The 18,333-nt window shown below is 34.2% G+C and overlaps 1 protein-coding gene across 1 annotated transcript in view; it reads left to right on the top strand.

Moving 5' to 3' along the window:
• The window catches only part of FOXP2 (forkhead box P2), a 624,730-nt gene that overhangs the window by 214,342 nt on the left and 392,055 nt on the right, over positions 1–18,333 (top strand). Inside the window, exons 3-4 of the mRNA XM_033192941.1 lie at positions 7,639–7,681; positions 10,315–10,405. The gene's annotated coding sequence lies outside the window, so the exon portion shown is untranslated. The remainder of the gene's footprint in view (positions 1–7,638; positions 7,682–10,314; positions 10,406–18,333) is intronic.

Here is an 18,333-nt window from a genome sequence, read left to right as displayed (position 1 = left end):
GATTCTTAATAAATATTGGACTATGCATACAGTCTAGTGGCTAAAGACCACTAAAAAAAACCAAACACCTGACTTTACTTGCAAGTCACTTCCTACAGATTCTCATCTGAGTAAAAATATACATTTTGTACAATTTTCAACAATATAGTCGTAATTTCAATCTTTTTCAGTTCTAACACTAATCATGCTGTTGTGATTTTTTTGTTTATAAATCTTCTCACTTATTGACCTTGATAATTTGCTTTATTTTATACTGTATGTTGCTGAAGAAGTAACTATTATTTGATTAAAAAAAAAAAAACAGAAAGAGGCCGAGGTGGGTGGATCACTTGAGGTCAGGAATTCGAGACCAGCTTGGTCAACATGGTGAAACCCTGTCTCTACTAAAAATAAAAATAAATAAATAAAAAATTAGCTGGGCATGGTGACATGTGTCTGTAATTTGGACTGTCTGTATTATAATACATCCTTCTGTTGAGTTAGAGATGAGATTATGTAAGAAAATTCAAACAGTCTGTTAAAACATTTCATTTCATAAGCCATATACCTGTGTTGCTTTACTTTTTTTTTTTTTTTTTGAGATGGAGTCTTACTCTGTTGCCCAGGCTGGAGTGCAGTGGCACGATTTTGGCTCACTGCAACCACTGTCTCCCTGATTCAAGCAATTCTCCTGTCTCAGCCTCCTGAGTAGCTGGGATTACAGGTAGCCACCATCATGCCTGGCTAATTTTTGTATTTTAGTAGAGATGGAGTTTCACCATGTTGGCCAGACTGGTCTTGAACTCCTGACCTCAGGTGATCCACCCACCTCGGCTTCCCAAAGTGCTAGGATTACAGGCATGAGCCACTGTGCCTGGCCTGTCTTGCTTTAACAAATGTATACAATAGCTTCTCTAAACAGATGAATATAAATTTGTGAAGTAAGCAAAATGGGAACAGAAGACTCAGTATTGTGAAATGAGCATATTTTGTAAATCAAGTACTGTAAAATCAGTATATTTTCTCACCCAACCTCAGCTCCTTTGAACCTATGTTCTGTCTTCGTTTACTTTGCTGAAGTTAAATTGACCTCAGGAGAAAATCCAGTGCCTGACCCAGCGCATGCCAATGCCAGTGATTTTTTCTTTTAAAGCTCTACTCAGCACACTGCCCAGTTCAGGTTGCAATCAGGAGCTTATATTTTATGAAAAAGAAATTCTGGGTTATATGGGCAGATTAGGATAGAAGGTGGAGGTACCTCAGTGTTGGTAGCACTTTTAATTCAAGAAAATGGAAGTGTTGATTTGTTGATTAAAAGCTGTGGATAGGCAGGAAATCAGAGTTTCATAAATTTAAATTGCTTTAATATTAATTCAGAATTTTTGAAACAAATACCGTATCCTGGATGATAATATACTGGTGTTACCGCTGAAACGTTTTTATCACAAAACATTAACGTGTAGAGGATGCTCCTTATTGGTAAATATATTGTGGTAGAAAATGAGAGAGCTGATATTAGAGTAGGACTACAGACTTCACAAAGAAAGCCTCTGGAATTGGGATTGTTTGACAAGTGATAGAACATGAAAATCTGAAGTCATTCAGAATTGTCAGAGTCCTTATATAGTTGTGGTTATTTATTCCTCAGATGATTAGGAAATCCAGCAACTCCCAATGTCCTATTTTTTTATATACTTTAAAATACTTTCTCTGAGGTTGGAGTTTTATTTATCTATACTATCTGTGTCACATTTCCTCTCGTTTGACAAGAGATGGATAGAGCATCTCTAGCAGCAGGAAAGTGGCTGCACAGTCATTTCCATCCATGTTAATGCACACTTGCTTCTGTAAGCCATGTTTACACATTTGATCACTCTGTTATTTTGCTGAAAATGAGACCTTCTTGTCAATGAAATAAGAGAGGGAAATGAAAAAAATATAATCCAGTGAATTGTTTTGATGATCATAAATGCTTATGTCTTAAACTTGTTATATTAGTTAAAAAAAAAAAAGCATTGTTACTTAGCATAGAAGGGGTGATGAGCTTACCTGTTTTCTTATGTAAGAAAGAAAGGAAGGAAAATCTGAGGCAGGAAGGGGTGAGTAAGAGAATAAAATAAATCCATGAAGCATCTTTAAATATGATGCATTTTTTTTAAGGCTTAGGCATCTTACTGCAATGAAATATTTAAAACTAAATGAGACCATTCTGTATAATCTGAGTCTATTTAAACCTTCTTTAGCAATTCTGCTAGTAGCATTTCTGAATTTTTCTTTGCTGGTTTTTTCTAATTTAGTCTTACCAGACTCTCAGGCAAAAAACAAACAAACAAACAAAAAACACAATAAAAACTTAAGTGGTTTTTGAAGAAATTCTCTTGACTTGCTGGTGTAGTTTTTGAGTCCCCAACTGAGCACATGCCACCGTAGAATGAATTAACTCCAATCTGTTCTAAGCTAGAAGATTATGTTTAACCTATTACTTAGATTATAATTTTTTTACCTTTGAATCAGAATTCATACTTTAATTTTATTGTCTGAAGTTCTTTTCCTCTTTCCAGTTTTTCATATTTTACTCTTTTAGTGACAGTGTCAAGAACACTGTGATTTTTTTTTTGTCCCACAGCATGTTGGAAATACCAAACAGTATTTCTGTTATTTTAGACATGTATTATTCTTCACTCATCTTGGTAGTGTATATTTATATGTTTATGGTTTATGTGACTTTAATAGCTCTAATTCAAATAATTACCATAAGTATTTTAACAAACAGTTCTAGTTAGCATGAAAATTTTTTATAAAAGCTATACGTTCTATGAAAAGTGAGATACATTCACTTCAGAAGCCTTTTTCTAAGTTTAAATGTCATCAGAAGTATTTTATTGCCAGTAATATTTTATAAAAAGTAGATAAAAATTTAAATATACTTAAAAGTCTTCGGCGATTAGAATATAATACTTATTCTTTTGATTACCTCATGAGAAATTCAGAGGAGTATTAGGTTGTGATTCAGACAAGTGTGTCACTTTCTCTACTTGCCTCAAAAATAATAATTATTTTGCGAGGACAAACTGCTGTTATAGTTGATATTACCCTGTCCTTACTTTTGCTGACGTGATATCACATTTTAACTTATGATCTATCCTTATCCTTGGAGACTATCATTCTCTTAAAAGCATGCTTACTACATGCTTAACCTGTCCTTAAACATAGTCAACACTTAGAGTGTCTTTTATCTCTGTATCTCTAGCAGATCATAAACTTGGTACATAGCAGATGTTTAGTAATTACAATGACTGAAGATGAAAAAGGCTTTTTATGAAATTTGAATTTTTTTTTCTTTTTTTTTTTTTTTTTTTTTTTGAGATGGAGTCTCACTCTGTCACCCAGACTGGAGTGCAGTGGCACAATCTCAGCTCACTACAACCTCCCCCTCTCGGGTTTAAGCAATGAGACTCATGCCTCAGCCTCCCAAGTAGCTGGCATTACAGGTGCCCGCTACCATGCCCGGCTAATTTTTGTGTTTTTAGTAGAGATGGAGTTTCATCATTTTGACCAGGCTGATCTCAAATTCCTGACCTCAAGTGATCCACCCTCCTTGGCCTCCCAAAGTGCTGGGATTACAGGCATGAGCCACCACGCCTGGCCTGAAATTTGATTTTTAAAGTATTTTTACCTGTTTTGTGTAAATATGATATTGCATTTTTAAACAGTTCCATGAGGGAGCTCTTACTTTTGCTCTGAGTAAAATTCAAGAAGGCAGAAACCTACAACTAACTGTGGCAGTATTATAATTTTCTTTGATGATTGCTTGCTAACTTCCATTTTACTATTACTGTTACTAGCCTGCTTATTGTTTAATTTTTGATTTTACATTATCTGACAGAATATCTGCCAATAAAATATATATATTTAAGTATTTCTAACTTAAAGTTAGAAATAAATTTATAAATATAAAAAACAACTGAAAACAAAATTGTCCTATTCTTGAATAAGTATGTTTTGAACTGTACCTATAATGTCAGCAGGGTTAATTTTCATTGTGGCTCCAATTGTTTTCAAGGTGTAGTTTTATTTCAGCTCTATTTCTGTGAATGTATCTTCTTAATGGATTTATTAGGATGTGGTGGAGCCTCAAAGGTCAAAGGATCATTGGCTCCACTTTCTTAGACCCAGGTACTGTTAACTGAGGGGTAGATCAGTCAGGCAAGAATAAAGCTTACATAGGCCCCACCCTGTACAGATAATGCTTACATGTTTCACTCAATGTGGCTCAAAGAGAGCAAATTTAAGTTCTCAGTGGTAATTAAAGTACCTATTGTTAGCAATTTTCAAGAATCTCCTTTTACCTCAGTACTCTACAAAGATATTAGAAGGATAATTTGAGAAACTCATGGAATAAATCTGTTGTAGATTAACTATAATTAGTATTTATGTGCATATGTTTAGATCTGCATCATAACTTTGTATCATATGCAGTCTTCACTACAGTGGAGTTCTAGTATTAACTATCAAAACTACAAATTATGTTCCATTAAGGTATAGGTTAAATCAGTAGTTTTTGAATTTTCAAAACAATATTCCATACATAAATAAACTCCAAAATGTATGACCTCAGTAATGTGTTTTTGAAGTTCCAAAATAGAATTGAGTTTGCTCCACATTAAGGCAGTGGGACAGAGCATTCCTTTATTTCCTCCTTTGAACAATCACTGAATTAAATTTTGAACTAGGAATACTAAGGATAATATCTCTATCCTGGTTTATATCTTACTATCTATTCTACCTAAAATTTCATCTTTAAATTCCCATGCCTGTCTAGTTCTATGTTTATTAGTCTACAGATTAATACATTAATTCAACAAATATTTATTGTGTGCCTACTATGTGCCAGGGAATATTCTAGGTTCATAGGATTAATAAATGAATTAAACAAACAAACATCCATGTTCTTGTGGAGTTCAAACTGCTTTAATCAAAGTGGGATGCTAATTATAGTGGGCACTCTGTATCTCTGGTGGTAGTTTTACAGTATTTAACCTTTGCAGAAGTAGCTTTTAAACATTTTATTTTTTTTCTGTTTGCAACATCTGTGCAAGTTATAGTAATATGATGTTTCTCTCATGCTAATGCAAAAAAGAAAATGCCTGCTATGCAGTGCCTTCTGAACCCTTTATAAATTTTGGTAGGAATAATGTAGGCACTGCTGCCTCCTAAGAAATCTTACCATATTCCTCAGAAGCCTATGATTACTTTTTTAAAATTCCTTTAGCATACATCACCATTACCAAGCAGTTAAATTTGTTATTAATTTGTGAATTAAACTTGTGAGTTTGTTGCCTTGCCAGAATTTGGTTGTTCATTTTCTGTTCACTGAAATGTTGGTTATAATATCAGCCTTCATAGCCGATCAACAATTATCTACTTTCTTTTGTTTGGCTATAGTTAACAACCCTGTTTTGAGAAAACAAAATAATCCATAGTTCTCACCATTATTCAGGAAGCCATGTGCTATACAATATTAAAACGGTATTTAAAATGTTAGTATAATTTTTCTATTGAACATCAGTTACACATCAGGACCTATATAACACATGTGTTTTATTTATTTCTTTACTCCATATTTATAATATTTTATTCCAAATCATGAAATTCACCAAGCTAAGGATTTTGTGTTATAATATTCAGCAGTAGAATTCGAAAGATACTTGTTTTATCCTTATGCTTTATATGATGTAATGTTTTCCTTTTCATTTAGAAAACAATTAAATGATAGCATTTCTTTTGGGATGCATCTTCATTTTTATTAATTAGAAGACAATAGAGTAGAAAATATTAACAAACAGTTCCAAGTAGCTGATTAGAAGACTAAATCTCTTTTCTATCAATAAATTACTAGAAAAAAAATTTAAACAAAACTAAATCACTTAGGCTGGGTGTAGTTGGCTTATGCCTGCAATCCCAGCACTTTGGGAGGCTAATGTGAGAGGATTGCTTGAACCCAGGAGTTCGAAACCAGCTTGGGCAACATAGGGAGACTCTGACTCTACAAAAAGGGAAAAAATTACCCAGGTGTGTGGCCCACACCTGGAGTCCCAGCTACTGGTGGGGGCTGAGGTCAGAAGATAGCTTGAGCCCGGGAGTTGGAGACTGCAGTGAGCTACAGTCGCACCACTGCACTCTAACCTTGGTGACTGAGCAAGACCCTATCTAAAAAGAAGAGCAAAACAAAACAAAACACATAAAAAACATAAATCTTCTACTAATTATTCACTTTATCTAATATAGTTGCTTAGAGAAGATAGGTCAAACTGTCTGGGAATGTCTGAGTGATGTTCTTCTGCCTACCACAGCATACCTCAAACAAATTTGTAATTCAATATAAAAGGCTAGAAAATATTAGAAAAGAGAATGTTTCTATACATGAATGGCACATGGGTCCTTTCACTCAGGCAGATCTCTTTGACTGCCTAAGCTTCAACTGGGTGCTGCTCCTGTATATACCCTGTCTCTCAGCACATTGTTAAAAAAATGCCCATCCCTTACATATTCTTAATCATATTGCATATTCCATAAGAGCAAAGTTGTGAATTTAACCCAGAACCAGGACAGTGTGTGACATACAGTTGGCAACAAATAATGCGTGTGAATATGTGTATATAAGAGAACTCTAGTTAGCCTCTCTAGCTCAGGTTCTGTCTCCTTCAAATTATCTTATTTTCTTTTTATGGCTTTAGGTTTCTAAAATAAGAGTTTTCTGTATATCATTAAGTGAACATTTGATTCTGATTATTACGATCACTGTTCACAGTAATCTGTGCTATGGAGAAAAAGGAATGCTTATACATTGTTGGTGGAAGTATAAATTAGTTCAACCATTATGGAAAACTGTGGCTATTCTGTAAAGATCTAAAAACAGAACTACCCTTCAGCACAGCAATCCTGTTACTGGGTATATACCCAAAGGAATATAAATTGTTCTATCATAAAGAAACATGCACACATATGTTCCTTGTAGCACTATTCACAAGAGCAAACCATGGAGTCAACCTAAATGCTTATCAATGATAGACCGTGGACTACTACGCAGTCATAAAAAGAAATGAGGTGATATCCTTTGCAGGAACATGGATGGAGCTGGAGGCCATTATCCTTAGCAAACTAATGCAGGAACAGAAATGCAAATACTGCGTATTTACACTTATAAGTGGGAGTTAAATGATGAGAACACCTAGACACATAAAGGGGAACAACAGATACTGCAGTCTACCAAAGGGTTGAGGGTGGGAGGAGGGGGAGGATTAGAAAAAATAACTAACGTGTACTAGGCTTAATACCTGGGTGACAAAATAGTCTGTATAAGAAATCGCTGTGGCATGAGATTACCTGCACATGTACCCCTGAACTTAAAATGGAAGTTTAAAAAATAAATAATAAAATTCGTTTTTTTTTGGTATTTGACTTTCTTCAAGAAATCCAGGCATAGAGTTAAAAAATCAAATGGAATGTAGGGATTATTAAAATGAAAAATAGCAGCCCTCTGCCTTGTATTTTCTCACTGCCTACTTCAGCTACACAGTGGCAGTGTGCTTCTGGTATTTACTTCTATTACCTAAATAATATACTTATTGCTGTTTCTTCATTTATCGGTTTCAACAGGAGTTTTGAGTAAAGAAAATGGAGAAGCTTGTGGGAGAGAAAGGTATGTAAACAAGAACATGAAATGAGATTTAACCTAATATATTTTACAGTAGAGGTGCCCATAGGGTGCTTTGAGAGCAAGAACGTAGACATGTTAGGTCTTCCAAATTGCTTTAAATAATAACTTCATAATTTATGCTTTTGTTAGCAGTAAACAAGAGTTCCCATCTTTCTATATTCTTACCAACACTGCGCAGAATTCAGCATTCAAATTCATGTTCTTCTGATGACATAAAGTGGTAGCTCATTGGTTTTTTAATTTGTATCTTCCTGATTACTAGGGGTTTTATGAGTTTTAAACAGTTTGGGCTTCTCCTGAACACTTCCTTTTCAAGATTCTTTGCTTATTTTTATATTGGTTTCCTCTGAATATATAAGTATATGTTAACCAATATTAATTCCTCATTGGTTTTAGGTGTTCTCTCAGTTTACCTATGATATTATCCATGGTATCCTTAACTGAAAATTTTCATATTTAAGAAAAATCAATCAATTTATGCCTTATGATTTATGCTTTTTAGGCCATGTTTCAGAAAGCTTTTTACATCTATGTCTCAAAAATAGTTGCCAAAATTTTTTTCTTAATAACTTTGAAAAGGTAAAGTTTACATTCAATTCTTTAATCTCTTGGGAATTCAGATTTCTATATGGTGTGATAAGATGTCCCCTTTACTTTCTGCCTGATTCTTAGATCAATTTTTGCTCTATACAGTAAGCCAACACCAGTATTTTCTTTTACTTTGCGATGTTATATATAACGCTGTCACGTATATATGAGCTGTCATATATATATATATATGCGCCTATATATATGTGTGTGTGTGGGGGGGAGGGGGGGTTTATTTCTGAACTCTATGTGCCTGTAGCTGTACCCAGCATTGTAGTACATGTTAATACTTTATAGAGTAGGTTTTTTCTCTTTGCCCTTCACTTTTAAATTTTACTTTGATATTAATAGACCTTTTATAGCATATACTTTTAAATGGGTTTAAAAATGGGTTTAAAAATGGGTTTGTGGATTTTCTTTTTAAATCTAGAATTTATAGACTGATTTAGAAAAAGTTGGAGAAATTTCCCTATGAATATGGGCAAGGGAAAATAAGTCAATATAAAATTATGAAATAATTTAGACTAATACTAAAGAAATCCACTTCTTTTGGTGGCATATATTAGGCAGAATACAATTATGGAAGAAAAATTAACACAAGGAAAGCCAAGAGTGTGGCCTGCTAAGTAGAACATTTTATTGTTAAGAGAAATGTGGACAATAGAACCAATAGAGAAAGAATATAAGGAATATGAAGAACAGGAGTTCAAATTACCTTAATCTTCATGACTTTGAGTTACCTTAATACTGATAATTCACTAAACAGTGGTTTCAGATGATGCTCTGTAGAATACCTAATGCTTTGTGAAACACCAAAAATACCCAAGGAAAGGAGTAATGGTGGCACTGATATTTGGAGCTGTGATTTAACGAGAATACATTATTATTAATTGGCCCTGCACTGAGGTTTTATTGCAAGAATGGGTTCTTTAGCTCAAAAGCATTTGGAAATGATTTCAGTACAATTAGTGAAATGTCTAAATGTTCAACATAGATGGCAAGTGATGTCAGTCATCCTTTTCAATGCCTATGGCAGACATTGCTGACTGAACATAGAACTTCCTGCTGCAGACTCAGATTTAGTCTCCATACAGCTCTCCATACTGACTACCAATCAGTCAGTGTTGTGTGAGTCAAAATCCATTTACTATCTATAACAGAGGTATCCAATCTTTTGGCTTCCCTGGGCCACAATGGAAGAAGAAGAATTGTCTTGGGCCACACATAAAATACACTAACACTAACGATAGCCAATGAACTAAAAAAAAAAAAAAAAAAGCAAAAACCTTATAGTGTTTTGAGAAAGTTTACAAATTTGTGTTGGGCTGCATTCAAAGCCGTCCTGGCCACGAGTTGGACGAGCCTGATCTATATAGTACTAAGTTCTATAATTTTAGTGGACCTTCAGTACACTTAACATATTTTAGTCTAAGAAAGGTGTGAGCTAAATCTGTCAGATTAAAGAAGGAAGAAACTAGAAAAAAAAAGTAGTTGAATCGGAAATGGATCTGGGAAATACAAACTTAAGTAAGCATTTAAATAATGAGCCTTACATTGTGATTATGAGGAGTAAATGCTTACTACCAATTTTTTAATTGTGGAAAATCTTACAAAGCTCATTAAGTATGTGTTGAAGAGGCAATTGAAATCAGTCATGTTTTCAGTTAAGAAATTGAAGACAAATAATTTTTTCTATAAATTATAAAATTTAATCACTGAAAAGTTTAAACTTGCAAAATCAATGAAAGAGTGGGAAACAAAATCTCTATCTCTTGGAAGTGCATCTTATGCTGTTTTCGTGGCCTTTGCTTTGTACCAAACAATGTCTTGAAAGTTCTCTAAATCAAAATGTAGAAAAAGCATTTTTATGCATATTTGAATATTCACAAAGTAATGCATGTTAACATTAACAATTTTTCTTTTTAAGGATGAATATGTTTTGTGTTCTTTGAAGTCACTGCACTACTTGTGATGTAAATTTAAATTTACTTTTCTAAGCAGTGACAATTATTTGTCTCTATTAACAGGTCTACTCTAATGTAATGCTGGGATTGAATTTTCCTGGGACTCCGTTTCAAGGTTGATTCGAAAGTCTTGTGGAAGATCTGGAAGAAACAGGTAAGTGTCCTTTTGGTAAAAATTGGCATTTGCTCATTGTGCTTGTTTTTAGTTTTCTGATGCTGATTTTACTCTTTAGTTTTTTTGGTTAAATATTTTTGCCCAAATGTTAAGAAGAAGTTGTCAGCGGACTATTGAGACATGTTAAGTATGGCAGTAGAAATATTTATCACTGCTATGGGGGTTCCCATTTCACTACTTGCTGTTCTCTTTCTATTAAACGTGGTATCACTTTTTAAAACCAGCATACACTTATGGGGAATATGAATTTGGCCTGAAATATTAAAAGTAAGTTATTAGGCAAGAAAAGCACTTGGAGAATCTTGTTACCATTGTGCTTGCCTTTTATTATGCTGGTCTTTTCAGTATTATTTTTTAAAAGTTAATTTGATATTGAAGTTTTGGGGGGAGCTGATGGATTGAGGAAATAATGAGAATAATATACCAGTATGATTTTTTTCAAGAAAATTTGATTTTTCTAATATAATTTTTGAGATCCAGTCAGCTATTTTGAAAGATTTGTTTTCTTTTTTAATATCGTGTATCTTTAAATCTCGTGATAGTTTTCCTTGATATTTACAATGTTAACATATAAAGGTTCTCAATATGTAATATTTATATAAGATTGGATTTTCAGTTTCCCTGTTGAACAGTAATGTCAAGTCAAACAGTTTGTCATCATTATCCAAATTTAGAATAATACAATTTTAAAGGAAACCTAAAAGCAATTTTCGGCAGAGTTTGTATTTCAAAGCTTCTTAGTAGTTTATATCATTTCTTTCCCCAATCTTTACCTCAAGAGAGAGGGAAACCAAAATGCCCGAGCTTCAGAATTCTTCATTAAGAATTTCGCCATGGGCATAGCATAGGCCTCAGGACCTTCACTTTCTACCTAAATTTCTCTACCAATTTCTACAACTCTCTCAAGATACACTCCATAATTTCTCAGAGAGATTTTTGTCAATGTTCTTTAATTACACAGTTTAATATTTCCCAGGTATTTTACCTTCTGTTTGGCCTGTGGATTGTTTTTTGGTTCATTTATTACCAGTTTTATTATTTTACCAGATACACATTAAAACGATCCCACATTTATCTAGCATTTAAGATTTTCAAAGCACTTTGGCAACATTTTACTTCATTTTACTCTTAATTTATGATGTAAGTAAAGTTGACATTATTATTCTTTGGTAAGTGGAGAAACAAAGACAAAGAATTAAAATGATCTGGGAAAAGTTATATAGCTAGTTGTGATTTTACAGCTAGTAATAAACAACTGGACATAGAACACATGTCTGCTAACACTCAATCTTTTTTGTGGTGAATGGGGACATTATTTTTAGGTTTGCCATAGATAACGGTTATACCAATATACTCTATCTTTATACAAGTTTTTGATATATAAGTTATTACTTTTGAGTAACAGGACGTTTGTATAATAGCAGAAGGAGTTTAGATTTATAATAAGCAAGAATGATCTGACAATGAATCAGGAAAGAATGAATCATGGAATCATGAAAGAATGTATTTTTAAAAAGTAGAGAATTTTCTTCCTAGAACAGAATATAATTGCACTTAAAGTTAGTCCTCAAACTGATTTTGGAATGTGCTACTTAGACTTTTGTTAGTTACGTGTTTATAGTGGCAGTTTTTAAATATTTTTAAAGAAACACTAGCCACATATTAGTGAATCTGCATAATGACAAAGGTTCACCTTAATGAGAAGTGAATTCTGAAAAGGCATTGTTTTTTATTGTAAATGTATAGAATTTTGAACCCTTGAGCTGGAAGTATGATCATAAGGGAAGAAGAAAATGTTGGAGAAGCAAAGATTTTGGAATCGGGTTGATAGGAGTTTGCATCCTTGCTGCTATTTTTTGGCTTTTTAAATTAACATCTGTTAATTTTTGCTTCTCAGCTCTCAAAGAGTAAAATAGGGGACTGATAGATCTGTTTATTGTATTATTGTAAAAATTTAGCACTTGGTACATGGCTATTTTCAAGAAATACTAGATTTTTTTCTTCTCTGCTCCCTTCCCCCTAGAAAATCCCTAAATGGAATTTGGTTCAAACTTCCTATTTTCAAACAGTTTTTTTTTAGTTTTATCTCTGTTTCACCTCTCAAAGAAATTAAATAACATGCCCTACATAATACTTATAAGATGGGAACTAAAATGTTTAATACAACTTGTAACAGAGTATTTGTGTATATGGGTAAATGCATAGTTGGGTATGTGATTGGGTGTGTTTTACTTCAAGATATTCACAGTATTTCAGAGTTTCCACTGCAAGACTATTAAATTCAAATGAAATATCAGTTTTAGATAATTCAATGAAGTAGAAATAATTTTCATTCACATATTTATAGAAAATTGCTATAAATTTCATAAATACGTATTAAAGATTAGGTATCATATGAAAAATATTTGCTCTATTTTTCAAATTATTAAAAAGTAAATGGGCTATATAGGGAGCTGATTTGGCGGACAGGGGGTTGGGTCAGCAGTTCAGATAGATAGCGTACTGACATTCATTGTCAGAACGAAGCAGAGTGAGCAAGACTGCAAATAGAGAGGGTATAGAGTGGAGCTATTGGGAACGCAAGGTTGGAAATCAGATTGCCTGGGTTTGAATGACAGTTCCAAAACAAACTTACCGTATGTGAAACCTTGAACAAGTCGCCAAGGCTCTTTTACACTTAATTTGTCAATCTAGAGAATAGAGATAACAGTTCCTATTTAATAGAGTTGAGGATTAATTGTGTGAATACATATAAAGGGCATAGTGAACATTTAAAAAGTCAGTATTATTTTATTTTCTATTATATTCGTTTCAATGGTTGACTGTATTATTCAGGCCACATGGCAAATACCCTGTATAGGATAATCTAATTTATGTCCAATCAAGGGTCTTACAAGAAATGCTAAATATGAGTTAATTCTGTATCTTAGTTATTTTACACTGTTATAACAAAGTACCATAGACTGAGTGGATTATAAACAGAAAAATTATTTATCAAAATAATGGGTGCTGGAAGATTAAGTTCAGGGTGTCAGACTCTCGTGAGGGCCTTCTTTAAGGTTATAGACTGCCATCTTCTTTCTTGTGTCCTCACATGGCAGAAAGGGGATGAGAGAACTCTCTGGGGTTCCTTTTATAAAAAAGCACTAATCACATTCATGAGGGCTCCATCTTCATGGCCTAACTACCCACCAAAGGTTCTGCCTCCTAGTACCATCACACTGGGGGGTAGGATTTTAACATAGGAATTTGGGAACAACGCAAATATTCAGTGTATTGCATTATGTACCTGTGCTCTCTGTGTTTGGTTAGGATGTGTATTAGTTTTCTGTTATATATGATGAATTTTCATGTATTTAGAAGCTTGAAACAACATATATATATCATCTCACAATTTTTGTGGGTAAGGAATCCAGGCACAGTTTAACTCAGGGTCTTAAAAGGCTGCAATCAAAATGACAACCAGGTTGCATTTTCATTTAATGCTCAGGGTCCTCTTCTAAACTCATGGATTTTTGGCTGAATTCAGTTCACTGCAGTTTTAGGTCTGAGATCCTCAGCCTTTAAATTCCACCTACAGTTCCTCCCATGTGGCACTCTCCATACACAGTTTACAAATAGCAGCTTGCTTCTTTAAAGCCAGTGGGAGAGTCTATACTGCATGCTAGCAAAATGGAATATATATATGCTTTCTCTCTCTCTCTATATATATAGCATTAATACACATACACACATATGTGTGTATATATGGATGTGTGTGTATATATGTATGTGTATGTGTGTATGTATATTAAAGTAATCATCAAAGTGACAACCCACAATCTTTGCCATATTCTATTGGCTGGAATCAAGTCACAGGTCCTGCCCACACTCAAGAGGAAGGAATTTTACAGGGCATGAACATGGGGGCCACCCTAGAGACTGTCCACCAAAGCATGTTAAAGTTAACATTCATGAAATATGTTAAAGTTTTATAATTATGTTATAGTTAATAATGAGAATATTGTTGAAACATGTAAAATTTTATTTTCATAGAGTTTTCTTACAGTATAATTCCCAGCGGACTATTCCTCTTTGCCTAAAATTCATCCATTGTTTCAAGCTGGCTAAAACCACCGGACTAATTACAGCCTAGTGTGGTATTTAGTACACTCCAGAATGTGGCAAAACCCAAATATCTTACCTTTTCTCTTTACTCTGATGTGTATACCTGTAACTACATGTTTTATGCTTTCTTGCCTACATCTTTGTCAATGTACATCTTTCTCATCATTTCTGTCCCATTCTCTATCATTTTAAAGCACATTTAAATTTCCACCTTTTCCACTATATTTTTCTTATTTCTTACCTCCTTTTTAGCTAGGCTAGGACTTTTTCTGCATAGTATCATACCCTATCATAGTCAATCGGATGTTACAGACATGTGATCATTAATCTCATTCCCTTGCTACCCATAGAGATCACAGAATGTTGCTCATTTGTGTGTTTCTTACAATGTCGCATATAATAGTATCTTTAGAAATATTCATTGAATATGTAAAACACCTTCTTGATTTAGAACAGTGGTCTAAGAGCCAGTATTCAGTTTGACAGTCATATTTCAGAAGATGTTCTTTATAAGTTATTCATTCTTATTTTGGCTCAGTAATTTGAAATATATACCTCAAATAACCCTTAAGTTACTTGTGAGAATCCATTACAACTTACACCTTTGAAACCAATAACATATGGGAAAAACATGAATCACTGGAGTCCAGAGGGATAGCTGTGGTAGGCAGCCTCTAAGATAGTCCCCATTTTCTGGTTTTTCACCCCATTATATTTTTCTTGCCCATATTTACCAGGGTCAGCCTATGTGATCAATAGAATATGGCACAAGTTCTATTTGCTGATATGTTGCTTTTCTGATTAGGTTATGCACAATATTGAGATACCTATTTTGAGTTTCCTTTCTTTCTCCCTCTCTCTTGCCTCTAACTCTCTCTGTTTCTGTCTCTATCTTTGTCTCTGTTTCTGCCTCTCTCATTCTTTCAAATGACTTGCTCTGGGGGAGGCTGGCTGTCATGGAGAGGTATTCATAGTGAGGAACTAAGCCATTTGGCAAACAGCCAGGAAGGAGCCTACAAACAACTTGCAACTTCCTGAAAGACTCTTGAGTCTAAGCCACCCAGCTAAACCACTCCTTGATTCCTGAGCCTCAGTAACTATTTGAGATATGATATAATTTGGCTGTGTCAGCACCCAGATCTCATCTTGAATTGTAGTTTCCATAATCCCCACGTGTCGTGGGAGGGACCAGGTGGAGATAAATGAATCATGAGGCGGTTCCTCCATCCTGTTCTTGCGATAGTGTGTTCTCAGGATATCTGGTGGCTTTATGGGGGTCTTCCCCCTTCACTGGGCACTCATTCTCCTACCACCCTGTCTTCAGAAGAGGTGCCTTCTGCCACTATTGTAAGTTTCCTGAGACCTCCCCAGCCATGTGGAACTGTCAGTCAATTAAACTTGTTTTCTTTATAAATTACCCAGTTTCAGGTGTTTCTTCATAGGACCGTGAAAACAGACTCATACAAGATAATAAATGGTTTTGTTCTAAACTGCTAAGTTTGGGTGGTAATTTTTATTCACTTATAGATAATTAATACATTATATGATATTTCAACCCTAAAATTATATCCACAAATTTCAGCACTGCCCTTGATTTTGAGGGGAATATAAAGATTAACAATATACCAAATATAATGTCTCTCAGGTATATGTAATAGAAAAGATAGGTATGTATATTTACAAGATAGTGAGCCAAATGGAAAGAAAATGCGAAATGTTTAGATTCACCTGAAATACTGATTTTGCAACATGCAGAAGCCGCTTTTAATATCTTGCCCATTGATCACATCAATGTTGGAGAGTCATGCTTACTCATGACTGGGTATATCTGTGTGCTAATCTGATACTCATTCTTTGTAGAAGAGCTCCTTGGAAAACATACCCATGTGCTAACAGGATCTGGGCTTGCAGAATCTCTTTTACTAATCTATCGTGATAGTTGCTGATATTTTTTAATGTCCTTTATGGAGGTGTAAATACTAGAGTCACATGGAAGTATCTAGATATGTGTACACATATTTGAAGCGTTGAGCTCACTAGAAAAAATAATACATTTGGTTTCCAGAAAAGTTGAATTGAAAAGTATGTATCAGTAAGTAATAGAACAACATTAAAAATATAAATAAATAAATTCTCAGCTGGCTGTGGTGACTCACGCCTGTAATCCCATCACTTTCGGAGGCCGAGGCGGGTGGATCACCTGAGGTAAGGGTTAGAGACCAGCCTGACAAACATGGTGAAACCCCGTCTCTACTAAAAATACAAAAATCAGCTGGGCGTGGTGATGGGCACCTGTAATCCCAGCTACTCAGGAGCCTGAGGCAGGGAAATCACTTGAACCCGGGAGGCAGAGGTTGCAGTGAACTGGGATTGTGCCACTGCACTCCAGCCTGGACAACAGAACAAGACCCTGCCTCTAAATAAATAAATAAATAAATAAATAAATAAATAAATACATTCTCATTAAACCATCATTCCAAATTTCATTCCTATTTATGTGATGATAGAATTTGGAGAAACATAATGCACTATATTTAAAAAAGAATAAATGAAAACTTGTTCATATTTTTTAAACGAGAGTTTATGTTTATAGTTTTAAATTTGTGGCTTGGAACTATCCGCTAGTAAAATTTTTGATATCATTATACAAAATAGAAAATATGGATTTTAACTGGCCCTCTTTTCAATTCAACTGAACATTAAGTACCCTTTTAATGGTCTTATTTGCTGGGAAGTGCACCATTACAATAATCTGCTTTTTACAGCCCATATCAAATATGAACCAGCATCACTTATTACAAAGTTTGTGCTTTGGGAGACATTTTCACGGCATCTAACAGTACTATCCTACATTTCTTGGAATTAGTCTTTAATGATATCATTTTCCAAAATGAGTTGTTGCTCAAACTTACTGATTGTTTTGTGGTTAAAATCTAATCCAGCAGCTATATTTAAAATGTCATACAAATTTGTAAGGAAAGGTTCACTGAAACTACTGTTACATTAGTAATTGTATGAAAATGCTATAGAAGAGATACCATGCAGCTTGAATGTTTTTCGTTTTTTTCACTTATATGATATCCAAGGGATGACTATGAAACCTCATTTTAAACTGTTGGCAATTTGAGTTTTTACTATTGTCTGCCAGAGAACAGAGGACTATTCTGTAGGTGTCATGTAAAATGAAGTTATAGTCTGAAGCCTCCTTTTAGCTGTCAGCCTTATTAAGGAGCTCTTCATGTGTTGAACCTGGCACCTGGTATTGTATAAGCAATGCGTGTGAGAGCCTGGGGAGAGCTTTCTTTCTCTTTTCTGTGGCCTTTATTAGGCTTGGCTCACATTTTCACTGTTGCTTTGCCTTATTCCAACTTTTTAGCTGCACCTCACAGCACAGTAGGTCTAATGTAGATTGACTCCTTTGCCTGAAGACTGATTGAAACTTGTGTCTCAGAGTTGCTAATGCTCACTGAACCATTTTATTGAAGATAAAGTAAATAAAATAGACTGCCATATGAGAATTCTCTGAAATCAAATGGAATAATTTGGCAGGTTTAAGCCCATAAAGAAAGCAAAGCAGTGAAACAGAATACTTTTTATGTTCAGTATATTAAGGGATAAATATTCTTGATATATTAGACCTAAAATTATTTAGGTTTTTCAGTACAATTAAATGTTAAATATAATTCTCAACTGCCATGTTATTTTTGATGTTAAACAGTGGGCTCTCTCCAAGAGAGTAATATGAATAAAAACTTTTGGAACTACAATATTGTGATGATTTTTTTCTTTCTCTTTTTGTG

The sequence above is a fragment of the Trachypithecus francoisi genome, unplaced genomic scaffold (assembly GCF_009764315.1).
Source record: "Trachypithecus francoisi isolate TF-2019V2 unplaced genomic scaffold, Tfra_2.0 Lachesis_group4, whole genome shotgun sequence".
Classification (NCBI taxonomy): Eukaryota; Metazoa; Chordata; class Mammalia; order Primates; family Cercopithecidae; genus Trachypithecus; species Trachypithecus francoisi.
Note: the sequence above shows the minus strand (reverse complement) of the source record. Positions and strands in the feature narration are given on the sequence as shown.